This window comes from Panthera onca, chromosome C1 (genome assembly GCF_046562875.1).
Source record: "Panthera onca isolate mPanOnc1 chromosome C1, mPanOnc1 haplotype 2, whole genome shotgun sequence".
NCBI classification, from domain to species: Eukaryota; Metazoa; Chordata; class Mammalia; order Carnivora; family Felidae; genus Panthera; species Panthera onca.
In genome coordinates, this window is record NC_138346.1 from 39883755 (window position 1) to 39901012 (window position 17258).

The 17258-nt window shown below is 40.0% G+C and overlaps 1 protein-coding gene across 2 annotated transcripts in view; it reads right to left on the reverse strand.

The window, feature by feature from the left end:
• SLC39A10 (solute carrier family 39 member 10) overlaps positions 1 to 17258 on the reverse strand; it is a 144981-nt gene that overhangs the window by 102104 nt on the left and 25619 nt on the right. Inside the window, exon 2 of one of the 2 annotated variants that reach the window (XM_060622741.3) lies at positions 12322 to 12424. The exons of the other annotated variant lie outside the window; for it this stretch is intronic. The gene's annotated coding sequence lies outside the window, so the exon portion shown is untranslated. The remainder of the gene's footprint in view (positions 1 to 12321; positions 12425 to 17258) is intronic. 2 annotated transcript variants of the gene reach the window in all.

A 17258-nucleotide genomic window follows, 5' to 3' on the forward strand; every position in this document is an offset into this window, starting at 1 on the left:
CAAAATCAACTATAAGATAAAAACAAACAAGTAAAACAAACAATTAACAAACAAAAACTTCACAACACTATAAACAAATACAAAAGACTGGGAGAATTAATAGTAACTCACATCAAAAAAAGTATAAAATCTTTAATACATAAACAGCTTTTAGAAATCAATAATAAAGTTACCAACAACCCAATATAAAAATGGGCAAAGAGTATGAATACAAGAAGTTTAGGAGCACCTGGCTGTCTCAGTCAGTAGAACATGTGACTGTTGATCTCAGGTTTGTGTGAGTCCCATGGTGGGTGTAGAGATTACTTTAAAGTAAAATCTTGGGGCACCTGGGTGGCTCAGTCTGTTAAGTGTCCAACTTCAGCTCGGGTCATGATCTCACAGTCTGAGTTCGAGCCTCACATCGGGCTCTAAGCTATAAGCACAGAGCCTGCCTTGGATTCTGTGTCTCCCTCTCTTCCCCTCACCCAGTCACACACACTCTCTCTCTGTCAAAAGTAAACATTAAAGAAAAAATAAATAAAGTAAAATCTTTAGGGGCACCGGGTGGCTCAGTTTGTTAAGCTCTGACTTCAGTTCAGGTCATGATCTCATGGTTCTCGAGTTTGAGTCCCGCCTCACGCTATCTGTTGTCAGCACAGAGCCTGCTTCAGATCCTCTGTCCTCCTTTCTCTCTGCCCCTTCTCTGCTTGTGTTCTCTCTCTCTCTCTCAAAAATAAACATTTAAAAAAATTTTTAAAAATAATACGAAGTTTAGAGATAAAAAATGTATAAATAACTTAAACATATCAAAAGATGTTCAACTTCACTCATAAGAGAGACCCAAACTAAAATTATTAAGATATCTTTATGGGTACCTAGATCTAAACAAATATCCAAAAAGTTGATAACACACTATTGAGGATGTAATAGAGAAAGGGGCTCTTGTATATTTCTAGTGAGAATGTAAAATAAAATACTAAAACAAAAAATAAAACACTTATGGAAGGCAATCTCACAATATCTCTCAAAATTACAAATGCATATGCTCATGACTCAGCTGTTTCTCTTCTGGCAAATGATCTTCCAGGATATACTTTCACATGTGAAAAATGTCTAAAGTTCAAGATTATTCATTGTGGCCTTGTTTGCAATAGTAAAATACTGTAAGCAAGCCAACTATCGGGGACATACCACTTAAAAGAGCTACGTAATAGAATACTGTTCAGCTTTAAAACAAGTTTTCCCAGGGGTGCCTGGGTGGCTCGGTCGGTTAAGCGTCCAACTTCAGCTCAGGTCATGATCTCACGGTCTGTGAGTTTGAGTCCCATTGGGCTCTGTGCTGACAGCTCAGAGCCTGGAGCCTGCTTCGGATTCTGTGTCTCCTCTCTCTGTCTCTCTCCCACTCACGCTCTGTCTCTCTAAAAAAACAAGTTTTCCCTTACGAAAGAGTAAGGAAATGAAAATAAATAAATAAATTATAAAGGCTGGGGGGAGCATTGTTCAGAGGTGAAAATTCAGTGTTTACTATGTATTTACTTGAACATACTTAAAGAGACTAAAAGGATACACAAGAAACTGATAGTTGTTGTTACCTCACTGGGGACCTGGGTACATGGAGAATAAGGATAGGAAGATTTTGACTGAAAACAAATTAACTTCTAAAATTATGCAAATGCTCCAGTTTTCTTTGTCTTGAATGTGCTTCACCCTTATTCCCCACCTTCACCTACTTATAGATTTCTTCAGATCTCAATCATTTCCTCAAGAAGACTTTCTTTCCAATCTGGAATCATTTAGATTCTCTCATCTTGGTTGAACTCTTACTTTTGTCTTTGTAAATCATTTGTGCATATCGGTCTCCCTCATTGGAGGGTGAAGCTCCTAGAAGGGGGAGGGAACGTGTTTGGCGTGCCTCACCAGAGCCTGGCCCGCTTGGCACACCAGCTCTATGGGAATGCTTGCTGGATGAAGAAATGCATGCTCAGGGCACTGTGTGAGACCACTGGTTGGGAAACTACAGGGAAAATATAAAAGAGGTGAGACAAGGTCTACCTTCAGGTAGTTTATCAACTAGGAGGTTTAGATAAATACACATATAATTATAAGGCTGAATGTTGTCATTGCCTTAGGAGTTACAAATAAAGTCGCATGGGATTTAGAGCAAGGTGAGTGCCAAAATAATTTTTTAAATGTGTTAACTGTGTGAAAAAGGCAGTAGTATTTGAAAAAGCACTTTGAAAGACTGATAAGATTTCCTCAAGAAAGGGAAGAGCATTTAATTCAGAAAAACAAATGCTGGGGCGCTTGGGTGGCTCAGTTAGTTTAGCATCAGGCTCTTGATTTCTGCTCAAGTCATGATCTCACAGTTTGTGGGTTCAAGCCCCACAATGGGCTCTACACTGACGGTGCAGAGCCTGCTTGGGATTCTCTCTCTCCCTCTCTCTCTCTGCCCTTCACCCAATCTCCCTCTTTCTCTCTCTCTCAAAATAAGTAAACTTTAGAAAAAAGGAAGAAAGAAAGAAAGAAAGAAGGAAAGAAAGAAAGGAAAAGAGGGAAGATGGAAGGAAGGAAAACAAATGCTTACAGGGACCAGGACCAGACAGTTGATACATGTAAGTAAATGCATTTCCAAGTAGAAACTGATGAAAAACCAGATCTGGAGTTTTTTAAACTTAGCTGAGTATTAGCATTACTTGGGAGCTTAAAAAAGTCTCCATGCTTAGGCCAAAACTCAAGGCTAATTCGATGAGAAACCTGGAATGGGGTTGGGGAAGAGTGTATAGGAGGATGATATAGAGGTGAAACCCAAGGATTTGCAGGGGTTTTTTTTCAAATGGTTTTTAACATTTATTTATTTTTTGAGAGACAGAGAGAGAGAGAGACAGAGTGTGAGCGGGGGAGAGGCAGAGAGAGGGAGACACAGAATCTGAAACAGGCTCCAGGCTCTGAGCTGTCAGCACAGAGCCCGACGCGGGGCTCGAGCTCACAGACCGAGAGATCATAACCTGGGCCCAAGTCGGATGCTTAACCGACTGAGCCACCCAGGCGCCCCCCAAGGATTTGCAGCTTAAAAAAAACTGCCTAGGTGATACAAATGTAGACCAGTGGCATTCACATCACCTGTGACTTGCTAAAAATGCAGATTACTAGGTCCCACCCTGGACTTACAGAATCAGAACTGCATTGTGACAACCTCTCCAGTGATTGCCATATACACTATAAATTTGGCGAAGTCCTGCTCTAGAGAGCTTTGTTCTCTTCCGAAGGAGTGGACACTCATTGGTTAGTAGCGGAGAGAATACAGACACCGTAGTGTCTCGTTTCTCGTGTATACCACAGGCAAGGACAAATAACTGATAACAGGTTGAAGCCGTCAGAAGACACAGCCGATATGTTGTGCACCGGAAAACAATGTGATATTATGTGTCAACTACACTTTAATTAAAAAAGCCAGAAATGCCTGGGGCCTCCCGGTTTGCTAGAGATGGAATGGTGAAATCAGTGGAGTTTGTCCGAAGCTTAGGCTGTTTTAACCAGAAGCGTTTTTAATGTGGATTTTTGGTATTTATTTTAAAAATGTTTCTTGAGCAGCTAAAGCATCTGCGACACCAATATCACGTGGCCAAGTTCAACACGTAACAATGCTCTCATTTGGGGGTATAGAGGGCCTGGAGCACCACCAGCTCGGCCATCCTCCTTCCCAACTCCTGTAAGCAAAATTTAAAGGGTATATTGGAAATAAAGCTACAAGGCGTTGGAGGGCTTGGGATGATTATTTAAGTAAATTAGGCCAAGCTTGCTTACTTAAATTTGGCAATGTCAAGTCCCTCGGTATTTTAAAAGTCAGAATTATAACTGCAATACTAACAGAAAAAGCAAGCTGGCTCCCTCATGGTCGGTTGCAGATACCATTGGCATGAAGGAAACAGTTGAAGACTTTCATCCAACAAATAGTTATCGAGCTCCTGCTCGTGTACCAGTGCTATTTTGGGTCCTTTACCTTCATCCCTTCTGTGGTAGCCTAGACCGCCAGCCTCCTGGAAAATGAATGTCATTACTCCTAGAATAAATGATCTCACAGGATCAAAGTGTGGATGAGTCAGAGCAGTCCATGGTTCCAGCCAGAGACTGCTGGCAGTTCAGCAGCAGTGTCCTTGAATACGAAGGACCCTGAGATGGGAGATCAGAGATCAGGGGCAGAACAAAGGAGAAAGGGAAGTTCACAGCAGGTGAAGATACACCCTAGAAGGTCTCTCTACATTGCTAAAGAGTTTGACAACAGTTCTACAATTTTAAATGGCAATCCTAGGGCATAGCTTTCAAAGTATCAGCAACCATTTTCTCGGGCTCCCACAACCCTTATCTGTTATTCCTTTTCAAGTTAAGTTGTTGCACTGAGTAATGCTTTTATCTGTCTCTGCAAAAATATTATGAAAAAAAGCACTTCGCTGGATAAATGTACAAAATTAACTGCAAATAAAAAAATCAGTCTAACGTTTTAAATTGTTGAGCTTTCACTGCACTGCCACATGCACAGGTACTTCTGAAACACACTAGGCATTTCTGTAAACCATCCATAAAAGCAACACTCAAAAACTTCACAAAATGGGTTTTTGTAAGGAGTTTTTTGATAGCTTTTGTTAAAAAGAAATTTCTAAGCACTTTCAAAATTTTAGATGCTCAAAGAACATAATCACTGAGGACAGCTGTACTATTCCTTTATAATTCTAGAGAGCACGCATTTATTTTGTTTTGATACGAAGCTCACATTTGTTTTTAAGATGTAAACAAGCCTAGTAACAAAGCAAAAGAGAAACAATGTAATGTATGAGAAAAGACACAGACGTGACAAAAAGGAAAAAAAATCTCCTTTTGAGCTAAAAAGAAAGAGAAAAAAAATAACAATCATCAAAGAGGAAGAAAGACATCTCTCAACAAGAAGGGAACATTTCCCCAGCAATGAGCTCTGGGGGGCTTTGAGGGTGGGGTGGAGAAACAGAAGGTACCAGGTGACAAAGTATTGTTTATGGTCCCTTCAAACAGAACTTTGATTTATATAACAAATCAATCCACTTACAGGACGTGCTTAACTTCACCTGCTGGGAGGTAAGTTCAGTCCCTTTCTCCTTCTTTGAATGAATGGGGAAGGCTTTCGGCTCACCCTCTGCCTCACCCCAGGAATGTGTGCTATCTACAGTTGTTTTGAAACCCGCAGCACTTAAAGGAGCTGTATCAACAGGTTTCTCCTTCTCCCTAACATTGAGCCAATTGTAAATGCTGAATAAGAATCTCGAACAAATTAAACACTATCATAGGAATTCAAAACCATCTCTAGCTAGAGTGGTTTTTTTAAAAAAATAGAATCACAATTTATCACTTCAGCCTTTTTTGAGCCCAGAACCAAAGGGCTAACAAAGGGCTATTTCCTGACAGCTTAATACAAAGCACCTTTTAAGGAAAGCCTGAAAGTTGGCCTGGGAATGTGTGTTAGGGCAGAGAACTCTTTCCCAGATGGACGCTAATGTGGTTTTCAAGAAATCTCAGGAGACTCCAAAATATCCTTCCAAGCAATGTAATAAATGCCAAGCCTTTTATATACTTATTATCTAATGCATTTCTATGGCCACTGCCCTTCAACACAAATATTTATCTTTTCTCTCTCAGCTTTGGCCCCTATACTTTCCATCCTGTCTTTAAATAAAACTACTTCCAACCCATGAGCGGTGAGGTAAAACACTCATCATAGAAGCTTCACTCATCCTAGCCCTAAATACTACAGGAGGAAAAAAAAAAAATCACAGGCAAATTCTAACCATACTTTAAACTTCTACCTGTAATTGCTAGAAAGAGGAAATTGAGAAGTCATTTGCATTTTTTTCTTACATTAACTCTTTTTGGTTAAAGGGTTGATGTCCAGAACTTGGCTTGCCATGCTTGCACAGCTATGTGTCACTATTTTAATGTCATTTGCAATTTATTGTACAATAAACACCAAGTGGTTACTCTTATGAGGGTCTATGAGATGAGATTTATCATGAAGCCTCTCAAACTTCATTTGGCATAAACTTAATTGAAAATGATTATAGGGATGCCTGGGTGGCTCAGTCAGTTAAGCGTTCAACTCCTGATTTCATCTCGGGTCATGGTCTCACGGTTAATGGGTTCAAGCCCCGCGTCAGGCTCTGTGCTGAGTGGAGCCTGGTTAGGATTCTCTATCCGCCTGCCTCTCTTTCTCTCTTTCTCTCTCTCTCTCTCTCTCTCTCATAAATAAATAAATAAAATTTTCTTTTTTAAAAAGAAAATGCTTATAATCTGATTTCAAATATTAATCGATGATGTTATAAAGAATGTGTATATTTCCCCATGACTAAACAAGAACACAATTGAAAATAAGTCAACATTCCTCAAATGAACAACAAACATACAATAAAAGAAAATTATTCTTTAAGATTTTACTTAAAAATTTTTTTTTGTATTTTGGGTGCCTGGGTGGCTCAGTCAGTTAAGCATCCGACTTCAGCTCAGGTCATGATCTGGTGGTTTGTGAGTGTGAGTCCCACATCAGGGTCAGTCAGTGCAGAGCGCACTTCAGACCCTCTGTCTCGCTCAAAAATAAATATTACAATTTTTTATTTTTTTATTTTTAAGTAATCTCTACACCTAACGTGGGGCTCAAACTCACGACTTTGAGATTAAGAGTCACACGCTCCACCAACTGAGCCAGCCAGGCATCCCTAAAAAACTTTTAGTCTTAACGATAGAAATTAAAGTCTCTATAATAAACTGTGGAGCAAATAATTTGCTAATTACCATGGACTGATTACTTTAATTGACCAGTTTCTTAGATGATCTGTATATCAAAATTTTAAAACAGGGATAGGTTAGGAAATTGTCTAGATAATTTATTAATTTAGATTCTAGGGCTTAAAGGAACAAACTTCAGTGTCTCATGACTTTCCACATTTGAGGAAGCAAATTAAGTAACAGCGAAAGTGGAAACATCTAGGGGAAGTGGAATAAGGCATCGAGGATAAGAGTCAGCAATGAAGACTGCGGGCAACAATGCTCAAAACGGTATATTTAAAAATGCATTTCATTGCTTGCCTCAGCCTCCCTGGGATTTGTTCAAGAGTTCGGATTCTTCATAAAGTTAAAAAAAAAAAAAAAAAAAAAAAAACTTTTAGGAAAAATACTCAGTCAACTAAACTTCCTAGTGAAGTTGGCCCTGAAGCTTGCACTTGACACTGTGATTTTATCACTTCCTTTTTTTAAAAAATTTTTTAACATGTATTCATTTTTAAGAGACATAGCACGAGTGGTGGAGGGCAGAGAGAGAGGGAAACACCGAATCCGAAGCAGGCTCCAGGCTCTGAGCTGTCAGCACAGAGCCTGATGCGGGATTCGAACCCACGAATCGTGAGATCATGACCTAAGCTGAAGTCAGACGCTCAACAGACTGAGTCACCCAGGCGCCCCAGATTTTATCACTTCTTAAAGGGATATGACAAAGCTCTTTAAATATTTCCAGAGGACATGGAGTATTTCCAAGAGTGAAGTAAAGAATCATGTATCATGTAAGCATTACTTATTTAGCTCTTAGAAATTAAGATGATCAGATACCTCTATAAAATGAGAATTATGAGTTAAAGATCATGCCTATACATTTCCTCCCTTCTTCCCTTGGCTCCCTTCCCTCCTTCTATCCTCTCACCTCCCTCCCTCCCTCCCTTTCTGTCTGTCTGTCTCTGTCTCTCCCTCTCTCTCTCTCAAATTTGGGCAACAAAGGATTTTTATCTTCCTTTGAATTCTGGTGCCCAAGTAAGCTGAAGAACTAACATGAGGCAAAACTAACTGGATGTGTGGAGACCCTCTCCACAATTCTATTCACCACATTTCCACAGGGAGGGGCCTGGAAGAAATGAAGAATGCACAGTGGGAGGGGCGCCTGACTGGCTGTCCGTAGAGCATGCAACTCAGTTTGGGGTTGTAAATTCAAGCCTCATGTTGGGTGGAGAGATTACTTAAAAATAATATCTTTAAAAAAATGCATAGTGAGATCTCAAGGCAGATTTACTTAAACAGCCAAATAATGAAAACAATTATTCATCGCTGGGGAAGAATAAATTGTGTTATAGTCACACAATAGAATACTACACAACAAAACCACTAACAACAGGGGTGCCTGGCTGGCTCAGTTGGGGGAACGTACGGCACTTGATCTTGGGGTTGTGAGTTCGAGCGCCAAGTTGGGTGTAGAAATTACTTAAATAAATAAACTAAAAAAAAAAAAATGAGACCGTATGAAAATTAAGATGGAAAAATGAGCAAACTGCGTTTCTTCTTTTTAAGTTTATTTGTTTTGAGAGAGAGAGAGGGAGAGCACATGCACGAGTCGGGGAGGGGCAGAGAGAGAGGGAGAGAAAGTGAGACTCCCAAGCAGGCTGCTCACTACCAGTGCAGAGCCCGATGCGGGGCTTGAACTCACCAACTGTGAGATCACGACCTGAGCTGAAGTTGGGCGCTTAACTGACTGAGCCACCCAAGTGCTCCAAACTGCTTTTCTTTCAACCTTCCCTCTCTCATTAGGCATGGAATATGGAGACAGCAGGGGAATTAAAGAATGAGGAAGACTCTCCAAATAACTTGTAGGGTTTGGGGACTTCAGTTAAGTTTTAGAGTTTCTTGATTAGGGAGACCCTTCCGTTTTCCCCTTCTTTGTAGGATGTGCCCTGATTATTTTTGAGGGACACAGTTGCAAGGAGTGATCAGGTGAGCAGAGTTGACTGTCTGGCTTTCAGGTAGAGAATTAAAGTTGGGTCTCAAGTTTACTTTATCGCTTGTTCCACATGGTTCGTTCAACAGCATGGGGAAGGAGGGAGGGCTGAGGCATAAGTGCTGTCCAGGGATGGAAGGTGTGCTGGTGAGAGGACGTGCCTTTTGTTCTCTCTGCAGAAAACCACAAAAAGGATTCCAAAGATTGGGAGCAGAGGGCTGAGATATACCAATATTTATTTCTAGTCACAGTCTCTTGGTGTAATTTATGTGCTCTTCTTTTTTATAGAATCCTGGCAAAACAAATCCCTATCTCCTTAGCTGTTTTTCTTTTCTCCGGGCCTTTTAGAAACACTGTGAATCCATTTTTCCTGTTCTCCTTCCCCTGGACACCTCTCAGCCCTGGCAGATCATTTCTAACAGCAGAGGCTGTGACTGGTAATGAATGTGTGGAAGGATTGGGGCCTGGCTCTTGACCTTCATGTTCTGGCATTCCTATATTGTCTCTTGAATTTTTAACAGCTCAATTGCTGCCTCATTCGCCACCCAAAGTACTGCCAATTAGAATCTGGCTGCATTTATGAAATTATTTTAAAGTTAAATTATTTAATTATTTTAAAATAACACTAGATAAAAATTAATGGAGACAATTATAGAAATGCTGAAGCTGAACTCTTCATTTAAATAATATATGTGGGGTGGGGGGAGGCTACAAAAAATTTAGGGCTAATCTCTGTGCTAGGCATTTTATTTATTTATTTATTTATTTATTTATTTATTTATTTATTTCTTCCCATCCCCCCATCCACCTCCTCTGATAGGCACTTTATATGCATTATGATGTTTACCCCATGAAACCTCTGTAAGCTTGTAAGCTAAAAATTAGTATTCCTGTTTTAAAAGTGAATTCTCGGGGCCCCTGAGTGGCTCAGTCGGCTAAGCATCCAACTTGGGCTTAGGTCATGATCTTGCAGTTTGTGGGTTTGAGCCCCGCATCGGGATTCCCTCTCTCTCTCCCTCTCTCTTTGCCCCTCTCTGTTCATGCCTTCTCTTTCTCTCTCTCTCTCTCTCAAAATAAATAAATAAACTTAAAAAAAAAAGTAAATTCTCAGACTTAAAGGATCAGAAATACTAAGTGTGCCGGGGTAAAAGCCCAGGTCCATCTAACTCCAAAGTCATTTTATCTCACCACTGCTTAGGCAAGGTGCTTACTCAACATATGCAGAGCTTAAATATTCTTTCATCTTATGAAAAAAACAGATTTGATAAATTAAATCTGCTAAAATAGACAGTAATCTTGAGGGCAAAGGCTGGTTACCTATCTTTTTGTGTGGCTTAGAACGGTACCTCAATGTGTTAGGTGCATACTTCCAAATAGGTGCACAGGAGAAAAAAATTGTTTTTCTTAAAACAATTACATATACACTACATACTTTTTCAAAGCATGTGTAAGTATCTACATTACATTAATAGATTCACATACTTGCAGAAAAAATAAAATTTACTCATCTAAATAAAATGTGAGGTCAATGAAAAGGATAGTTTAAATGCCAAATATAACATAACCAAACAAGTTAAAAACGTGGGTACTGGGGCCCCTGGGTGGCTCAGTTGGTTGAGCATCTATCTGTCCCTCGATTTCAGCTCAGGTCATGATCTCGTGGTTCGTGACTGTGAGCCTCGTATGGGGCTCTGTTCTAAGAGCACAGAGCCTACTTGGGATTCTCTCTCCCTCTCTCTCTGCCCCTCCCTGCTTGTGCTCTCTTTCTCAAAAATAAATAAATAAACATTAAAAAAAAACAAACTTGGGTACTGAACTACATTTCCAGATTTTTTTTTTAGTATTTATTTATTTTGAAAGAGAGTTAGAGAGCAAGCATGGGAGAGGCAGAGGGAGGAGGAGAGAGAGAATCCCAAGCAGGCTCTGTGCTGTCAGCGCAGAGCCCAACATGGGGCTCAGTCCCACAAACCCATGAGATCATGGCCTGAGCCAAAACCCGAGAGTCAGATGCTTAACCTACGGAGCCACCCAGGTGCCCCACATTTACAGATCTTTTAAGCTCTAAAGGCACACTGGCTAATATTTCTGTTATTCCAGGATTAGCAAGCAAGTATAAAACCTTTCACGGTATAACTGACCCTAAACGTGGAATCACTGAAAGGAAAGAACATGCAAATACAAGCTCTCCCCCTAATACAAGATGGAACCTACTGGAGCAGACTGAAACCCAGCTGTTAATAGAATTACACTCCCATGATCAGTTCTTTATACCAAAGCATCCGAAAGCTGACTGAATACTTTTTCTTTACAGGACTTCTCTCCCTACATTTCATTTTAGTTTCTCTATGTGGAAAGAAAGCACACAGCTAGACTTTTAATTCTCAATTCCTTATTTTTTTCTGAAATGGTAGCCTGAAATTAGTGTATTGCCTTTTAAATTAAGTCATAATTTGTTTCTGAAAGAACTGTACCATATCTTTGGTATGCTGTGTTATTTACTTTTTACGAGTAACTAAGTTTGCCGAATGTTGAGTTCTTCAGAATTTAAAGTCTTGTTTTGTTTTTTGTTTTTTTTTTCTTTCATAGAATAAAAGGACTTCTTTCAATATGGAGGCTTATTTGGCTTCCAGGTAGAGTTACTCAGGTTTTCCAGTTTGTGGCTGTTGTGTTTCTGTTTCAGAATTCTCTAGGATGAGTTTCCCTGTGAACCTAAACACACCCGTAAGTAATCATTTAGTCTCTACTAACTCTCAACATGTCTGGTTAGGTCCGTTTCTGAGATTATAAGAAAAAAAAAAACAACACAGTTATTTCTTTCTTTCTAGATTTGTCTCCCTTATTTTCTTCGTGTTACTTATTACAGTTAATGGACATTCCTGAAATTTTAATTATATATACCTATGCACTATAAATGTTTTCTTCATTATTCCAAAATGTTTACTGTTTATTTTTGTGGCTCTCCGTGTATTTTTGAGAGCCATTGTCTGCCAAAAGGAATGTCTACATTGGCTCATTTTTTTTTTTTAGCCAAATACCTCTTTTCAGTCATTTTGGGTTATTTTTGACAGCAATCTCTAATGCATTCCTGCATAAAATCCCTTGCCCACATTATGTCCTTAAAGTAATGTCTTTGCAAGTAAATCTCCCTCCTATACCTGCTTCTCCATTTTTAATGCTTTCCGTAACGTCAGCATTCTTTTGATTTTAATTCACGTTTTTTATTCCTTTGTATGAATTTATACATTTCTTCCTTTTGACTGGTATCCGCTTTATTCTATTTTAAAGTCTTTAGTTTTTACTTTTAGTCCCCATTAAGTTCCCTGGTGATGTCAATTCATGAATACACCAAAGGTTTATGGCATGGCACACTCCCAGAATGTGAAGCTTCCTGGTTGGGGAGGGGGGGTGAGGGGAGCATATCTGTCACTCATGTACTGATCCCAGTACTACTGAAGACACTGTTACCCAAAAATGAAATATTAAAGTAAATGTCTGTCTAGCCAATAGCATACACTTTGCTAAGTAACTATACCATTTTTTTTAAATGGTAAATAAATGAAACTTACCCTTTAAAGAAGATTTCAGTAGATGATTTGGGATCCTTCCCTCTTTATTTCAGCTCAATCCAATTCAGATAAATTCTAGAAGCCTGTCAGGTCCGTCCAGAGGCTGTGGAGACCACAAACGCAAAAATAAAACAAGTCCCTCCTCCTAAATTTACATTCCCTTAGATCAGTTGGAGTGCTAGGGTTTTCAAATCCCAAGCTTTATATAAGGTCTTTCCCTTGATGAATGTGTAGTAACTGTTTTCCCCAGCCAGTGAGGATCTTAGGTTTCCCCCTTTTAAAGCTTTAGGTTGTACTTCAACTATTCTTTTTATGTTGCATAACCCTCAGGGGTTTATATCCGACTGCCATACTTAATGTATTTTAATTCTGCCTTGTGATGATCTATATATGCTTCCATGAGCTCATCTTTCCCTTAGGACTTACACAGGTAGCAGAGATTCAACTGGCATTCTTTACTACTTCCTGGCAACTGCAGGTCTGACTTCATGGGTACCTTTATTTTTGCTCTTGCCATCCAAAAGTGTCAGAGAGAGTGTGATTACTCGATTAAATAAATAAAACAAGGTCTTTTGGACAGATCCTATCATAACACCACGACTGTGGTAAACTGGCAACACACACATCCTGTCTTTTCCCCTTCTAATGTGTTCATTCCCATGAGTTATCCCTTTAAAATCTGGAAAGGTTTGTATTTTTTCACAGCTTACGTTCTGCCTCATCCTACCAAAGTATATGCCTCTATCTTATTGTCCCTAGATGGAAAATACAGTTTACATTTGAAGAGAAAGAAAAGTATTCGCCCTTCCATTTCTTTCTTCTCTGGGCATGGGAAGGGTGATGAAAGAGAAAGGTGTGAGTGGGGGAGAAGTAATGGCCAAACAGAAACCAGCGAGGCTAGATCCAACTGTATGTGTCACCTTCGAGGAGGTCATGGCCTGGAGTGATTTTTTTTTTTCTTTTTTTTTTTTTTCGGAGTAATTCTTTTTTTTTTTCAATTTCTTAAAATGTTTTATTTATTTTTGAGAGAAAGAGAGACAGAGCACAAGTGGGGGAATGAGAGAGAGAGAAAGAGACATAAAATCCGAAGCAGGATCCAAGCTGTCAGCACAGAGCCTGTCGCGGGGCTTGAACACAGGAACCGTAAGATCATGGCCTGAGCCAAAGTCAAACGCTCAACCGACTTGAGCCACCAAGCGACCCTGGAGTAATTCTTAATTGAAATCATATCATACATCTACCCCTCTCTTATCACCAACTTCTCAAATATTTCCATTCTCCTTCCCCTAGCTGCAAATCTCATTTAATAATTGCCCTACTCTATAATATCACTATTTCTGTATTGTCTCATTTCTCCATTAGGATTCTGCTTCTTTTTGTACTCTCTGCCTGTAGCACCTAGACTGGTCCTAGGCTTTTGAAGAATGTTTGCTGGATTGAAATAAATTGCTTGGACTTACTCAGGCTCCCCTTTTCTAGCATGTAGTAAAAATTTATCTCAATTGACACCTTTATCTTTACTGCATGCTATTAAGGTATAGTGGTGACCAAAAAAAAAAAAAAAAAAAAAAAAAAAAAGAAAAAAAAACATAAAGAAAAGTAACATGGTGGACTTTTAATTGCAGCATAAAACATTTTAATGCTTTTTTTCTTTCCTGAAAGAGGTCATGATGAACGATTCTTAATGTTTGCTGGTATAAGCCTCAAGATGCAGGCAGAAATGTTTTTGTGATTTTAAATACTTTCTGCCCAGCATGGATAATAATCGAGGGTAATTAATATATGTTAATATATTTTGTGCGACTTTCACAAGTTCACAAAATAAAATGCATCTTAAACTTGAGCTTATCTTCAGCCACATCTGTGCCGTGTACGGGATCAGAAAATATTTGCTCAATCACTGGATTATATGTCTCTGTGTTACCCCACATTTAGATCTGGAAAAGCCACAGATGGACTTGCCTCAATTTTTTTGATCCACAAAACTGGGCTGGGTCAGGGGAGGGAGAGAAAGAGGGGGGGAACCAGTAACTGCTGTGGTCCTCGTATCCTACTCTGTTCTTGCATATGCAAGGTGTGATCTACCAAAGCAGCAGCAGCTGAGGCAAAGAAATGAAAGCACATGTGTGTCCTGTTGGTAGGAGGCTGGAGTGTCAGATCAGTTTCTAAAGGGATATGAGGATTTTTAAAAGACCAAAATAACCCATTTATCGGCGTCTGGTTATAAATAATTACAATTAGATTTTTAACCTCTTGGAGTCAACTTAGGCATCTTTATTTCTTTCCTTTCACCAAGGCCTTGAACACATGTGTTTAAATGAAGAATTCTGAGTCACAATGTAATTTGCATGTATTGAAATGCCATATATTACCTTAAATGGTTACCATAGTGTTCTACTCAGTGAGTAAATATGTAGCATAGCTATAAAATTGGTCATAATTTTTTTTTTTTATCATTTGGGATGAGAAAATTTAATAAACTTTTTTTTTTTTAAACATCTCTTGATACTAGGTTCAAGGGGCAGTTGCCTATGATTTTTTCTGTGAGTTGCAGATATTCCCTAACTGCCAGGGCTCTGAGACACCAATAATAGAAGTCTCTGAACTGAACGAGATTCAAAAGCTTGCTATTTTAGGACATCATTAAAACTTTGGGGGAAAGAATCCCACCAGAGACTGAATGTTGCTTGCTGCTGAGCCAAATGACCTGTCCTCACTTTGCCTTGCTGAGAGTGGGAAACAGTCTGTATCTAGCTAGGGATGTGGAAACCATGAGGTAGACAGCTCTCTGCCCACAGTGTGGACAGTAAGCACCAAGGAAGCAAAATGAGATAATGGAATACGAAGACTGTAATTTACTAGGTTAGGACACAGGCAGGATTGGAAATCCTCCACTGTCTAGGAAGACCAAATGTAGATTGGGCCATGAGACCAAGGCCAGGGGAGTTTGTGATAGGGGCTCGCACTGTGCACCTTCTCCTGCCTCTCTGTGTTCAAGATAAAGGCATGTTTAATAATGTTTAAGAGTGGGAAGGAAGGGGCATCTGGCCGGCTCAGTCAGAGCCTTGATCGCAGAGTCATGAGTTCAAGCCCCATGTTGTCATTGGATGTGGAGCCTACCTAAAATAAACACATTTTTAAAAAGTACAAGTGGGAAAAAATAACGTTGAAGAGTTGGATAGTCGGGGTCAGATAGATGAGTTCAACTCCTGACGTTGTCATTTATTATGTTAGCTATAGAACTACCTACCATCATCCCCCATGTAGATCTCAGTTTCCTTACATTTGAAATGGAATAATAATTACACGGACTTCGTAGAATGATTGTTGTACAGGTCGGATGACATAATGTGTGTAAACAAAACCCTTAGTACAGTGCCTGGCCTTCTCGGTGAATGTCAGCTAAAAACAAACAATGAAACATCAACTGCCCAGCCTCTCTTATCTGTAAAAAGAGGAGAGTCAAGGAAAGTCCCTGCAGTAAGGGAAATCAAATCAATGGTATCTCCTGATCAAGGGCTGCTGTCCACCCTGTCCACTTGTTATTTTATTTATTCTTTAATGTTTATTTACTTATTTTGAGAGAGTGTGCAGGGGGAGGGGGAGGGGCAGAGAGAGAGGAGAGAGAGAACCTCAACCAGGATCCACACCTAACATGGGGCTCGATCTCACAAACCATGAGACCACCACCTGAGCCAAAATCAAGAATAGGACGCTTAACGGACTGAGCTACCCAGGCGCCCCCTGTCTCCCTGTTATTTGAGATCACCTTCATATCTCTCATCCTTGCCACTGTCGGAGGTTACTAAAGACATTTCTTCATTCAAGTGTTTATTAAGTGCCAACTCTGTGTCTAGTAGCTATGTGATATGGTGTATTGGCCAACACCTCGAAAAGATAGTTGAAAAGATAGGTAATGAACAAGTAAACACACAAATACAATGATTATCACTTGTTGGAAGAAAAGCATGGCACTCCACTCTCAATGGGTTGACAGGGAAAGCCCTCTGTGAGGAAGGGAGACAAAAGATAAGAAACAGCAGAATGGTTTCAGTCCACACCTTATGGCCTTTCTCTGCAGCAACTTGTGACAATTGCCAGCCTTATTTGTCTTTTAACTCCCCTGTCGTTCTAGCTGTCACAACCCAGAGGGGATTTCAAAAGACATTCAGGACAGACTACTTCCTGCCAGGTGATCCTAGGGTCATGGTCACAGATGTAGTGGCCGGGCGGCCACATAAATACTTGTGCAGGTTGTACCTATATAAAAACGCTGGGCAAGCGGAGTGTCCTGGCACAGGGCTGCATTTACCTACCTCCGAGGAAGGGGTGCCTTTTCTACTCAACACAACCAGAAGTAGCTAGTGGCCCTATGCAGCCTCAGAATAAAAGCACACTTAGAAGTCAGTGAAAGGTTATTTCAAAAGCAGACTGGCACTAGGGACTCAAGGTGCCATCCAGGAATAACCCAGCTTAATCCCTAAGTATAGGTGACACAGAGGACTCATACGGCTGTAGAGCTGCACCGTGATTTATTACCACTTTTCAGGGGAAGCAGTAGGGCTTTCCAGCTGAGTGAAGCTTTGGGGGCCCTAGAGACGGGGGAACAGCAGCTCAGGCCCCCACTGCCTAAGTCCTCACACAAGCCACTTCTTCCAGTAACTGCTCCCACGGGGCAGTGCTGGTCCCCAAAGTCATGACTAATGGCCACCTTCTCAGGCTCTCAAAACTAAGCAGTTCTTGTTGGATTCAGAATGATTCTGCTTCCTACCAGAGCAGAATCATTCTTCCTGATTTTCTGAAAATAAGCCACAAAGAATCCCTTTGTGGGAGTAATGTAAGAAAAAAATAGTCAAAGGGAAAATGTAGGAAACCATGAGCTAAAGACAAGAATATGTCAAGTTAATGTTTGCATACTCAAAGCTGTACCTAATTAA